Raw genomic sequence first — 14,397 nt, 5'->3', positions numbered from 1 at the left:
AGCAGAGTTTACATTACGATTGTACCTCCTACGCTGATTTCCAACGACTTGTTTTTCATTTTCACATAATTCTCTTATACAACCTACAGGAAAAGCAACGCGATAAGGAGTAGGAACTGTGTAATCACAGCAAAGAAGGTGTAAAATATATATTGATCCCGCAATATTCTTCGAACGCCAATCTCTCAAAGTGAGAACAACAGTTGTTGTTTGGAAATATTCATATCAAGCTACCAAATACAAAACATTCCATAATTCGACACCATTTTCAAGTTGTCTCACCAAACGGAACTCTGTAAGCAAACAGAGATTCAGTATCGTGACAGACTGCAAAACTGTCCGATTGGCATATCTGTCAGTGGCTGTGTTTGGCGGAGAACTAACAATCTGAATAAAATATTTAAACGCAGTCAAGTTTACGGCCAGTGGACGTCTAGGGCGCTATATCAGGGCAGATCGAGCAGGCGCTCTGGGCGCTGCGGCTGCTGATTCACTGGCATTAAGTCGCATACTTCCTCGGAAACGAGTTCTGGCCTCGGTGATAAAGATCAGTCTGTTAGTTACGACCGCATCGCGCATATATAACTTGTAAGGGGCAAGGTCTACCCCCGTGTAATTAATGAAACTCATTCATTAGCTGCCATTTTTTTTTATTTAGATTTAACGAAACCTTTGCACGCTTCAGTAGCAAGTGACATGGTCAGTTTCTCTAGGAAACTTATGCTAGCGTAATGACATTACGCATGCCTAGTCGGCCATTTTCAACGTCGTAAAGATGCAGCTTAGTTTACTTGAGCTAATAATGAATTATAGGCAGACGTAAAAGTGTTACCTTTGCGCTAATTGACAGAAAACGTCAACGTTAACGAAAAAGATGACACAGCACGGGTAGTCAACCTCAGCGGCGAGATGATAAGTTACTACAAGTGACCAAAACTTTTCAGGCAGATCACTCTGGGATACATGGAAATGAACAAATAGATCTCCTAGCAATACACGCGTCTCTACACGGAGCTATTAAATATGATGTGTGGTATCCATGCTCAGAAAGCGGTTGTCATCAGACTTGCAAGATGAATGGTTGAGGACATTTAAAATAAAAGGCAGTCACTAAGCATTAATTCATCCCACGATTCCAAAATTACCATAAGAGACAACGTCGAGGAGCTTCACGACAGTTATAACACGGCTGAAATTTAATCATTGGACATTCAGTAAATACGTCTACTGGCCCAACTTAAGCGGCACCCCTCCATGTGTTTGCTGAGAGGGAGAAGATCCAAAGCATATATTCCTACAATGTCCCCGGAGCACGTATCACATAAACGTACTTGTAATTAATCTTCAGGGTCTTGGTCATCACTTCCCAAGCAGCCTCCAAACCTTCGTAGCATCCAAGGATACAGCAAAGTATAAAATACTATACGAATTATTAACAGTTTCAACATCCTGATGTAGCTCCCCGTGCTGCTAATCTAATGCTGTTGGTAACAAGAACGCCAGGGGGAAGACCAAAGAACAATTAACTATATTCCCACGTCCTTCATTTCCAGTGTTGAGAGGCAGTAGGTGCACGTTCCGAAAGCCGATAAAATAAAAATAAAAGTGAAAAAGAACTTTGCTCGTAACAAGGAAACAGAAAACACCGTGATGAAACAAGAAACTGAAGATATCAGCCTATAAAAGCGCGTGTGTGCGATTTATGGGACGTGTCTGCTCCTTAGCTGGGGAGATACTACTTAAGGATGCTAGAGTGCAGCAAACGTGCAGAGAGAAAGGAATTGCTTCCGATTAGTGGGAAACAGGAATGTTAAATTGAAGTCGTCGACATACAATTAGTGTTGTCCATTGTGATTTCTGCACTTCACATCACGGAGAGCAGAATGAGCGAAAGAACGACGCTGGACAAGGCCGAGGAAATGTTTTTATCTGAATTATTTATTGATGAAATTCTTTACCACGGATGAAACTTGTAGTTCTCGTGCTGACATAATGAATTATCCGTCATAAATTAGAAGCCTCTTACTTTTTCTGACACTTAATGAAGCTGGTAAATGGAGTGTCCGGGAATAAATAACGATGAAATCTGCTGCTTTGTTTCGAAACGCTTTTTTCTCACAATGCTGGTATATTCGGAGTATCTCGCAACTTATTTTAAGATAATCTTTTATAAATGATGGCAGCCTTTACAGGAGATTTTCCATTTGCGGGCCGTTCTTCTCCCTGCTGCTACTTTAATTCCACTTTTAAGATGGTATTCTGGGAAATGTCTGATAGTGTGGCAAATGGTGTGATCTATTGTATTGGTTCTTGGTCACAGATGAGAATGAAATAAAGTCGTTTCCATTCTACGAGAAGACTTCTCTGCCTGCCGCAAATGTTGTCTTACAAAGAAGAATACAGGGTGATTCAAAAAGAATACCACAACTTTAAAAATGTGTATTTAATGAAAGAAACATAATATAACCTTCTGTTATACATCATTACAAAGAGTATTTAAAAAGGTTTTTTCTCACTCAAAAACAAGTTCAGAGATGTTCAATATGGCCCCCTCCAGACACACGAGCAATATCAACCCGATACTCCAACTCGTTCCACACTCTCTGTAGCATATCAGGCGTAACAGTTTGGATAGCTGCTGTTATTTCTCGTTTCAAATCATCAATGGTGGCTGGGAGAGGTGGCCGAAACACCATATCCTTAACATACCCCCATAAGAAAAAATCGCAGGGGGTAAGATCAGGGCTTCTTGGAGGCCAGTGATGAAGTGCTCTGTCACGGGCTGCCTGGCGGCCGATCCATCGCCTCGGGTAGTTGACGTTCAGGTAGTTACGGACAGATTAGTGCCAATGTGGTGGCGCTCCATCCTGCTGAAATATGAATTGTTGTGCTTCTTGTTCGAGCTGAGGGAACAGCCAATTCTCTAACATCTCCAGATACTGTAGTCCAGTTACAGTAGCACCTTCGAAGAAAAAGGGACCAAAAACTTTATTGGCTGAAATGGCACAGAAAACGTTCACCTTAGGCGAGTCACGTTCAGACTGAGTTGTTTCCCGCGGATTCTCAGTGCCCCATATACAGACGTTGTGACGGTTGACTTTCCCGTTAGTGTGGAAAGTTGCTTCATCACTAAACACAATCTTTGAAACGAAAGATTCATCTTAGCATCAACTGACGCTGACGCCTAGTCAACAGCGCCTCAAGCGAACAAATGTACAACTAAATGAAACTTTATAGCTCCCTTAATTCGCCGACAGATAGTGCTTAGCTCTGCCTTTTGTCGTTGCAGAGTTTTAAATTCCTAAAGTTGTAGTATTCTTTTTGAATCACCCTGTACTACGGACCGCAGTGAACAAGGTATCGCCCTGACGTACCTCGATACGGAGAGAGTTTGATTGTTCCTGTAGCCAACCTGTTCTCTGAATCTCTCACCCACTGAACACATCTGTTCGTGGGTGGCCGAGAACTGGCCACCACCGCCCGTCAACCACTAAGACTGATGACCATCTGCCACCGCAGCATTGCATGACATACCGGTACCTTGTATAATGACATTACGTTTGAGGAGACGGCGATTGTCTTATTGTATGATATTATTTTTGTTTTTGATTTATTCACTTCTTTCTGGATACAATCATAACCGAGTTTGGCCTTCAAAGGCCATCTTCATGTGCTATGGGCGGCATTTGATGAACAAGTGTTCACGCATTGACAACGCAAGAACACTTGTTCATCAATTGCCGCCCATGGCACACGTATCTGTGAGCAAAGCTCACTTTGACTAAGTACGCAGCCTTGTTAGATCTAACGTTGCTGTCAGAGTGCGCAGCACTGTACACTGAATTTCGCGCCATGTATAACAGTAAATTACCTGTTTATTAAATATGGTATGCTTCCTACTGTACTATATGTATATAGTAAGCAATATCTGCTATCTCTCGTGATGTTGCTTTTTAATGGACTCTTCAAGCGTGTTACAGTAACTGTAGGTTATTGAAGTGAAATGAGACACAGAAAAAAGCATTTGACCACCACGAATTATGATTTCATAGTCTTCTCAAATCGTTTCATGCAAATACCGGTACGATTCCTCGTTAATATCCTCCGCCGAATATCTTCCATTTAAGCTGTTCATTATTACGGTTTGGAAAATATTGTGTTTGACGTGCTCTGTGATCTTGTTCACTGAGTAACACGTCTAAGAGAATGGAAATTAAGTTAGTGAATAAGAAACATCTAAATGCGGATGACGGGGAAATAATTTTAAAAACAGTTTGCAGCAAGACAGACTTGGCCTGGGGTACTCAGAAACATTCTGAAAATCTTGTATATCTGTTGCAGGGAAAGCTGTGCTGATAAATAACTGTTAAGTAAAAAGCTCATACGTTGAACCGTTTCCGAGTTAATTATCACTGAAGTTACCCAGTGAGAGCGTTGGGCGCGCAAATTAAAGCGGCTCGCTAGAACGGTGTTGCCAAACGCGTTCTTCGTTTGGCTTTCTAAAACCGATCGCGTGAGCTATACAAAAATTGGACATGAGACGGTAGTAAGGAGCCAGAGCTAAAGGCTGAGCAGTGTCTTGCACTATCACGTACGCTTTGAGAACAACTGACATAGTTGCAACTGGCTGTCCGCTTGAATTTACGAGCCTGGTTGGCTAATTAACTCAGAAACAGCGCAAAGTATTGAACTTCTTTTCTTGGCGGTTATTTCTGAGTCCAATCTACCCTGCAACACCCTTAAATATTTTTTTCAGACTGTTTCTGGCCACCCCGTAGTCGTACTGCACTTTCTGTCGCCACAGTCTTCAGTTAACCTAAGCAGGCAAATCGGGTGTGCCATCTGTCTGTGAGTTACGTTAACCATGTTCTGTATGTTACCGTATTTTAACTGTTTGTGGGGTCACATTTTAGGAGGCGTACATTGGGGATTAGTGCAACATTTGTCTAAAAGAGCGTGGGAAACCGCCTAAAAACACACAAATGCTGGCTGGTGTACCAGACAGATGGCCTTTAACCGCTGATCGGATTCAGTTCGGACCTGGTCCACTTCTGTATCTTGCAAGCTTGCGCGCTGCCCGTTCCACTGTACAAAATGGTCCAGCAAGCGCGCTAAAGGCACTTGTTTGTTATTCTGCCGGGGTGCCGGCCAACACCTGCAGAAGACCTGAACAACCGCCATTACTGCTGGCAGCAGGCGTTAGCCAGGCGACGCGACGGCTCGCTATGGGCGCCCACTGTCGTAAATACTGCAGGCGCGGGTGCGGCGTTGTATGCGGTCGTGATGGCAAACAGGGTGCACACTCACTGACTAGACAAGCATTCCTGTTGAAATTTAAAGACATAACGATACCGACAGAATTCAGGAGGTATCAGTTTATGAGAAATATAATGTGTCTGCTGTTGTGCCAGATTGTTGCTGCGTTGATGACGTTAATGGTCTGTCATACAGGGTCACACATTAGGTCGACGGATAAACAGGTGAGTCGACGTTGGTTTCCCTGATACATGGAAACAGATCGATTCCGCGAATGTTTTCCCAGCCGGTCGCTGTGGCCGAGCGGTTCTATGCGCTTCGGTCTGGAACCGCGCTGTTGTTCGCGGGTTCCAATCCTGCATCGGGCATGGATGTGTGTCATGTCCTTAGGTTACTTAGGTGTAAGTAGTTCTATGTCTAGGGGGCTGATGACCTCAGACGTTAAGTCCCATAGTGCTTAGAGCCATTTGAACCATTTTTTTGCTCCCGTATAACGTTTATCCATAAAGACCGTTCTGCAACTACTAGATGTATGTAACAGGAGTTGTGGAACGGCGTGTAGAGTTCTGTGTGGCTGTCGAAACGCCCAGCATCACTTGGCGCTTGGCTACAATGCGACACTTCTATGACGTCACCATTTCAAAGTAGTGTGGAAAGTTTAACTCTACTACGAAAGGGGAATGTTATCCAAACGGGTCAGGAATAACAAATATTTCGAAAGTTTGAAAGTAACAGAGAGAATGAACGTACCCTCAAGTGTGTTTCTGGATGTAGCGCTGCAATTCTTGTGTTATCTGGAGTCTAAATGTGGTCTCTTCTAGCAATATAATCGCGCCATTATATTCAATGGAAAAGCCGGAGAGCTCGCTACTTTCGAACTTTTTTTTTTTTTTTTTTTTTTTTTTTACGCCAAGCCGGCCGCTATGGTCTCGCGGTTCTAGGCGCTCAGTCCGGAGCTGCGCGACTGCTACAGTCGCAGGTTCGAATCCTACCTCGGGCATGGATGTGTGTGATGTCCTTAGGTTGGTTAGCTTTAAGTAGTTCTAAGTTCTAGGGGACTGATGACCACTGATGTTAAGTCCCATAGTGCTCAGAGCCATTTTTTTACGCCAAAGTAGATTATTTACAGTCTGATTCATGATCAACTTGCACATTCCTTCTTCAACAACATCACTGGTTGTAAAAAGAGAAACACTCAGAACTATGATCTGTAACATGCTGCGATAAGATGACATGTAGAACAACGGAACCAGAGTAAGTGCTTGAAGTGGCAGAGAGGTAATGTGCGAGGTGACCGCCATCTTGCCCGCTTGGCCGTAACGGACAGCACAGCATCGTCCACAGTGCTGGCGCAATGTTGGAGCGCTGCAACAGCCGCGGACTTATCTGCGTTAAAGGTCCGACGCCGCCTTCTGCCGTCTACACTTGTAGCTAGCGTGCCATTGTCTCGACTTTCCTTGACCAGAACGTACCAACACTGCAGACTGCAATGGATACGTGAACGCCGACATTGACGTGCTGAGTGGCAAAACGTACTCTTTTTAGACGAGTCCCGTTTCAACTTGTCCTATACTGATGGCGGCATACGCATTCGACGCCACCGTGGTGACCGTAATCGGACAGTAGCGTTCTCGCTTCCCATGCCCGGGTTCCCGGGTTCGATTCCCGGCGGGGTCAGGGATTTTCTCTGCCTCGTGATGGCTGGGAGTTGTGTTCTGTCCTTAGGTTGGTTAGGTTTAAGTAGTTCTAAGTTCTAGGGGACTTATGACCACAGCAGTTGAGTCCCATAGTGCTCACAGCCATTTGAACCATTTTTTTCGTAATCGGACAAATTATATTGTTGAGCGGCATAGCGGACAAACGCCAAGTGTGATGGTTTGACATTACCAATAACACGCGCGATATCTCCTCCTAAGTCTTGAGGGCAATCTGATTAGCTACCGCTAAATCAGGGACTTTTTACAGCCCGATGCACTGCTCCTCCTGCAGGGCGTTCCACATGCCATAATTCGGCAGGACAACGGCCGGCCGCATGTGGCGTGGAATGTGCAAGCCTTCTTTGAAGAATGGAGGGTAGCACTGTTTCTGAGCTGCCCGTTTCCCCGACATAGCGCCCACCGAACGCGTCTTGAATGCGGTCGGTCGACAACTTTTTCGTTCAGGTCTTCCTGCAACCACGACTGATGCTCTGCGGACTCGTCTTCCAGCTGCGTGGCAGAGTACACGCCAGCAGCACACTCAGGCGCTCCTTGATTCCATGCCACGACGTCTGGCGAATCTAATTCCAGCACATGGTGGTGTTACTAAGTAAAGAATTTACACAGTGACAGAGCATATACAGGTCTGTAGGCTAGCCATTTCTGTACTGTCATGTCCCTAATCGGTGGAATAAACTGCTCTGTGATCACGTCTCAGGGTCTTCGTGTTTCAGTTTTTCCAAACAGTAGTGTACGACATCAACACGTCTGTCGAATTTGTACACGTCAACCGGGCTTCACAGTCGTTTCCACTCTACTAAAGCACACTCATCCCGTGAATATCTTAACAGCGTTTGATTTAACGTTGCCCACCGGAAAGTAGTTCTCTATGACGTTTATTATTTCTGAGTATCACCCTTACAATATTCTAAAATTTAGACTATAATTTATAACACGATCCGCTGTGAATGTGTATCAATCGATGAGTTTCTGCTCCAGTTGATCGAACTGCCTAATGCTTATAAAACTGTGAACAGTGAGACGCGATAATTATAAGAGTACTACATTTATCCAGAAATGCAGTCGCTTCATAAGGCGTGTCAGCGGTGCTCGTTAGCATTAGGACATTTGTGTTTCTGAAGCTAAAATATTACCAGGAAGTTAGAGTACGAGGAGGAGCAGCACGTGCACACACGAGAGAGAGAGAGTGAGAGAGAGAGAGAGAAGAGAGAGAGAGAGAGAGAGGGGGGGAGGGAGGAGGGGGGACAGAAGCGGGAGAGCGAGAAAGATGGACGACTCAGGATGCACATTCCAATGTGATTACTCACAGGATGAGGAAAATATTTCCGCTTTGGGTGTCGTCAGACGAAGGCAGAATATCTAATGTTTCAACTATATGTTGATGTTCTCCGCATTCAGCTTACGAAAAAGACTCGTGTATCTCCAAACGCGACGCGACACTAATAGCACACAATCGTCCACCCAGCTATTACAACATCCAAAGATTCTAATTTGTTTATTTATCTCTGGCCTAATTGCGAATCGACTAATGACGACCACATCGTGTAGGAGCGAAACACGCCATGACAGAAAACGCGCCGGCCGGTGTGGCTGTGCGGTTCTAGGCGCTTTAGTCTGGATCAGCGCGACCGCTACGGTCGCAGGTTCGAATCCTGCTTCGGGCATGTGTGTGTGTGTGTGTGTGTGTGTGTGTGTGTGTGTGTGTGTGTTTGTGTGATGTCCTTAGGTTAGTTAGGTTTAAGTAGTTCTAAGTTCGAGGGGACTGATGACCTCAGATGTTAAGTCTCATAGTGCTCAGAGCCATTTGAACCATTTGAACAGAAAGCGCTTTTCACAGTACTGCACAGCTCGACCTCTTACTGGTGTATTTGAAAATCCAGTCGATTAATGCAGTGATTAACACGCTGGATACGCAATCGAAAGGCAGGAAGATCAAATTCCCATACTGCCGTTCGGGTATACGTTGCCGGCCGCGGTGGCCGAGCGGTTCTAGGCGCTTCAGTGCGGAACCGCGCGACTGCTACGGTCGCAGGTTCGAATCCTGCCTCGGGCATGGATGTGTGTGATGTCCTTAGGTTAGTTAGGTTTAACTAGTTTCAAGCTCTAGGGGACTGATGACCTCCGATGTTAAGTCCCATAGTGCTCAGAGCCATTTTGGTATACGTTATCCGTGGTTTTCCTAAATCGATTAAGACTCATACCATGGTGGTGCCATGGAAGATAAAAGCTCGGTTTACTTGCGTCCCCATTATTGCCCAACAAGGGCTTGTCCTCCCTGTCTAATGATGTTATTGTCGCTGGGATTCTTCCTTCTCTTTCTCCCCATGCGTGAACTGCTTGTGTAATCAAGTACTTTGTCAGTACTACTTCTGACCTGAGCTCAGCCTCACTACCATTCTGTATAACCAACATATAAACCTCTAGAACTGTCTCTACACGGTACACTCACCACTTCCAACTTTCACCACACTAGGTGGCTCGATGTATCCATAAAAGCACTGCAAAAGTTATTTTAGTGGCAATCCCGGTAGCTCTGCCCCGTGAATTTGCTATCTCAACTACCCGTTAGTGCGAAAAGTCTTCAAAATCTTCTAGAAACAAATCACTGTAGAACATCCAAGCTTTTTACAAGCAGTCTCCGTCGTACTGGAGTGGCCGCGCGGTTTGAAGCGTCATGTTATGGACTGCGTGGTCCCTCCCGCCGTAGGTTCAACTCCCCCGTCGGGCATGGGTGTGTGTGTTGTTCTTAGCATAAGTTAGTTTAAGTAGTGTGTAAATCTAGGGACCGATGACCTTAGCAGTTTGGTCCCTTAGGAATTCACACACATTTTAACATTTGAACCCTCGTAATCTAATCGTACACTCCAAGCAATTCGTCGGAGAGACGGTGCCGGTAACTTATTTAAATGACGACTCTACGTGACTGATGGGATCATTACACACCGTCCCGAATTCTTTCCCCCAGGCATTTGTCTGATATTCCTGAATCCAACCTGCCTCCATAGTCGAGGTCGCTCACACCTAAACGAGCGTTCGACTCGGAGGTAGCCAGTAAGTTATTAAATAAATTTTCATCGCCAGTATTTCGCCGAAAAGGCGAAGTGAGACGAAGCGTTATTTTCCTGAACGCTTCACATTGCCCCAATGTTCAGAATTAAATTCCAAACATCGCATCAATGTCTCATGGGGTAAGGGCATGTGACACTTTTATGGTGATTTTAAGTCCTGCTGCCTCTTTGTTGCTGTTCGTGAGTAATAGGATATGTGCGCTCTCTTCTTTCACCATCATGTTAAACACGATGTGACTCTTTACATACACCCACTATAGTCGCCTACACTCAGCAGACACGTTTAACACATCGCTTGCAAATGGGCCGTTGTCCGCAGAGGAAGAAAACCTTTTCCGAATAGGCGACTTCAGGGTCTCGCAGCCGTCGACGCCATAAAGTTGTGACCTATTGATCACGTTCCAAAGATTTTTATTATTTTTATACTTCGCGTGGACGACAACACAATTTTCTGTTAGAGCTGCAGTCTTCCGCATCCCTCCCCATTTTCGTGCGAGTGTAGAGAATATCTCTAAATTCCTAACATGAATAGGAATACTTGTTCGGAGATGAGTCGTTACCGCACTACAAAAACAATGCGTTCTGCCTTCCAGCATTTGTTGGTGAGAGATCGGTGGTAACTTACTGTGACTGACAACGGTAGATTCGTAACAATATTGTGAAATGCTCCGTTCTAGGGTATATGCGAAACGTACAGTGTCCTCGTATAGCTTACGTACTTGGTGCAGCTCTCCCACTGACATGTCAAAACGGGGTAATGTCCGCTAACACGTGGCCTCATACTATGACGAGAAGCTCAGCAATGTGTGATCCCGTGGCGTACAAACCACAGAATGTCACTTTTAACTAAGTACATTTTACGTCTTGACGAGAGGGCAGATAGAAATATAATTTAGCTGATGATAAGACGAGTTTTGAAAAGATTCAAATTTTTGTGAATTGCTTGGACTCCAGGAAGGGGTCAAAGGTTGGAGGTAAAAACAAAATACCGAATGGTATTGGTGGTTGGCCGCCTGTTGGAAATGTTATTCTTCCTCCGAACACATTGTCACCTTTTTCATTGCTGATAAGTGAGTGTTGTGTCTTTCGTGCACTTGTAGATTGAGGGGAGTGCATTTGATGCGTGTATAGTGTACTGTTATGTTTCTGTTGCATGATGATGATGAGAGAAGGGAGAGGGTGAAACTGTGTGCCGGCACATAGCCTGCTTCTCTCAAATAGCTTCAAAGTGGCCGCCGAACTTAACCTCCCCACCCGACAGACGGATCGCCATCAACAGCACCACATCAGGAATTTTTGGCCACCACCTCTTGTCTTCTGGTCTGCCAAATACTGGCATCCAGCACAAGGATTCGAACTGGCTTGCATCTGAGCTGAGAGTCACCACACAGGCGTGCGACAGCGACGTCGGCTGCGGAGGCGGATGCTACGCTGAAGGTTCTTTAGTGTGTCGCAGAGTGCTGACTCATTCCTTTTTAGTTCAGTGATCAGCCAGCCACACGCACCTACCGTAGGATGTTACTCACTTCTTTAATGAGTTCTGTCCCCAAGCAACATGTGTAAGGACTGACACAAGAAGAATTCACTGTGAGACACTGGATTCGCTTTTCAAATCCTCATCCGCCCATCCAGTTACACTTTTTTAAACATCTTAAGGGAAAGGTCGGAATTGAGAGGGCACGGCTAACTTCCTCATACTTCCTCATACATTCCCAGCCAAAGCTTCTGCCCAGTCCCTAATGATAATGTCGTCGACTGGACGTTAAAAGGTAATCTTCCTTTTAGTTCTTAAGCGATGCATATCACATTTTTGTTACACTCCATGGCACCAGATCCGTTCAACGTGGCGTATAAGCAGTTTATGCGTTTCTTGATTTTCGAGCAGCATTTCAGTCTGTACATTTCAGTCTGTGCTACTTCGGTAATCCTTTTACAAAATCATAGGAAGTGTCTCAATGCCGCTTACTAAGGACTGTCAGAGTCGTAGAGTGGATGATAATCCGTATAGCAACCGATATTAGAGAGTAATCAAATTACGCACTGCAGGAACGGTTATGTAAGATATTGTATATCACTCTCCCGCTTCCACAGGGCGACGGGCCGCGCGGGGTAGCTGCGTGGTCTGGGGAGCGCCTTGCCACGGTTCGCGCGGCTCCCCCTGTCGTAGGTTCGAGTCCTCCCTCGGGCATGGGTGTGTGTATTGTCCTTAGCGTAAGTTAGTTTATGTTAGATTAAGTAGTGTCTAAGCTTAGGAACGGATGAGCTCAGCAGTTTGGTCGCATAGGAACTTTCGCAAATTTCCAATTTCCTGGGCGACGGTGCATAGCAGTTATCTGTGACTGTGTTACTTTTATACTCGCAATGAACTAAGTATTGAGGCAGCAATAGCCGTTCCGGATCGCCGTTGCTGCAGCAGAATGGGATACGGACGGTCATTAGTAGAACAAAAAGAGGAAGAAGAAGAAGAGGAAGAGAAAGATGACGATGACAGGAATTTTTGAGCGCATGACGTCGCGGACTTCAGTGTCAGTACTAAAATCTGACGAAATGAGTGTCGTTGAAACGGTTACGTGGGACTTGAGTCACCTAAGACGACGTCCTTTTTGCTTATTTCCCTGATGTTGACAACTACTGTGTTTTCACCACCACAGTCATCTGGAAAGGAATTAACGCCGAAATTGCAAGTATGGCAATTGTAATAAGTAGTGCAGTCCATGACGAAACTGTTGTCACTCAAAAAATTACCTGTAATTATTTCTAAACAGTTACTGGAAAGAACCACACACCAACGGTGCTTTTGTAACATCGTAGGTTGCTCAGTTTTTTACACTGACACTTCAACAGCGAGGACGGGTAAAGCGTGAACCATTAGGAATCGACCTTCGGACATGGCTCGACACAAATAAGAGACTGTGGCACGTGCCTGTCCGAGGCCAGCAGGACTGCAGGCACGACTGCGGCGCTACCTGTCTTACGCAACCTGTGTGAGCAGGGATGAGGCGAGGGGGTTCACGAAGCGCGGGACAAGCGCCAAATTAGAGGCTTTCTGTGGCCACTGTGGACAGCGTAAGCGCCAGCGTGCAGGGGAAGAATCGGCGGAAACTCGTTTAGCGGCGTGGCTAATAGAGCGTGATTGGGTCTCAGCTACCGGGCGCCCCGCGGTCGGTGACCCCCCGGATGTTCACAGGAAGAAGTGAGAGAAAGAGAGACAGAGAGGTAGAGCCACCTTGCGCAAGACGGCGGGCATCGCGTTCCCGCGCGTTCAGCGGTGGCGGTCTCCGGTGGCTAGCGGAGGGTGGTTCGGTTCGCCAGTTGCGCCCGTTCATGCTTCGTGGAAAGCGAGGTAGGCAGTTACCACCTATAGCTAGCTGTTTCTCCTCTGGAGGCCTCTTATCGAGCCGGCCATCTCCCCGTCCGCTTACTGTCTTCGCTTCGGTGACGCTGACAATGGTCCAGGCGAAACGAAGCTGATCACTGCAGCGGCCGGTCGTTGACTTCCTCGATGCTATCTTACACAACACTTGCTCTTCACGATGTCGTAACAAGGCGGCCCCCAGGAGTTCTTATCGATAATACGACCAATGCAGGCAAAGAAGGTAACCGCATCAGAATTTCCGATCGGGATAAGCATAAGAATGCGTTCTAAGGAAAACCATAATGATGAAGAACGCCGCTTTTTATTAAATCTACTGAGTTTAAAATAATTTCGAACGACAGCAACGAGTTAATAGGATCTTTGGATTCTGAACAACACGTCATATTCAGGTTCTGTAAGCTGTTGACTTAATACGAAACAGTCAAAAAAACGAAAACCTTACTTTTTGTCATGAATAGTACACGCAGCAGTTACTGCTGTATTTACATATGCAGAAGACACTTGATCTCTGACCCAAACAATAACAAAAGAATAAATCTTGCAAGTCTTTATGACTACTAGGCAGTCCGCTAAGGATGCCACTGAGGAAGTACGAGAGGGGTAAGCAACTGGAGAAAAATTTAATTCAAAGTAAAGTGACTGAGGTCAGTGCTCTGAAAAACTCCCAGTGTGGATATTGTAGCAACATCAGATCTGTGCTCTAGCGCACGAAAGGGCAATCTTGACATGACCACAGGCTGTCATATGTCACGTTTCTTTACCATTCTGAATGGCGACTGAGAAAAGGATGGAGCCAAACTGGTATCTACATTTACATCTACATGGATACTCTGCAAATTACATTTAAGTCTCTGGCAGAGGGTTCATCACACCACCTTCACAATTCTCTATTATTCTAATCTCGTATAGCGCGCGGAAAGAAAGAATACCTATATCTTTCTGTGCGATCTCTGATTTCCCTTATTTTATCGTGGTGATC

The sequence above is a fragment of the Schistocerca nitens genome, chromosome 2 (genome assembly GCF_023898315.1).
Source record: "Schistocerca nitens isolate TAMUIC-IGC-003100 chromosome 2, iqSchNite1.1, whole genome shotgun sequence".
NCBI classification, from domain to species: domain Eukaryota; kingdom Metazoa; phylum Arthropoda; class Insecta; order Orthoptera; family Acrididae; genus Schistocerca; species Schistocerca nitens.
The sequence above is the reverse complement of the archived record's forward strand: the minus strand, read 5'-3'. Positions refer to the sequence as shown.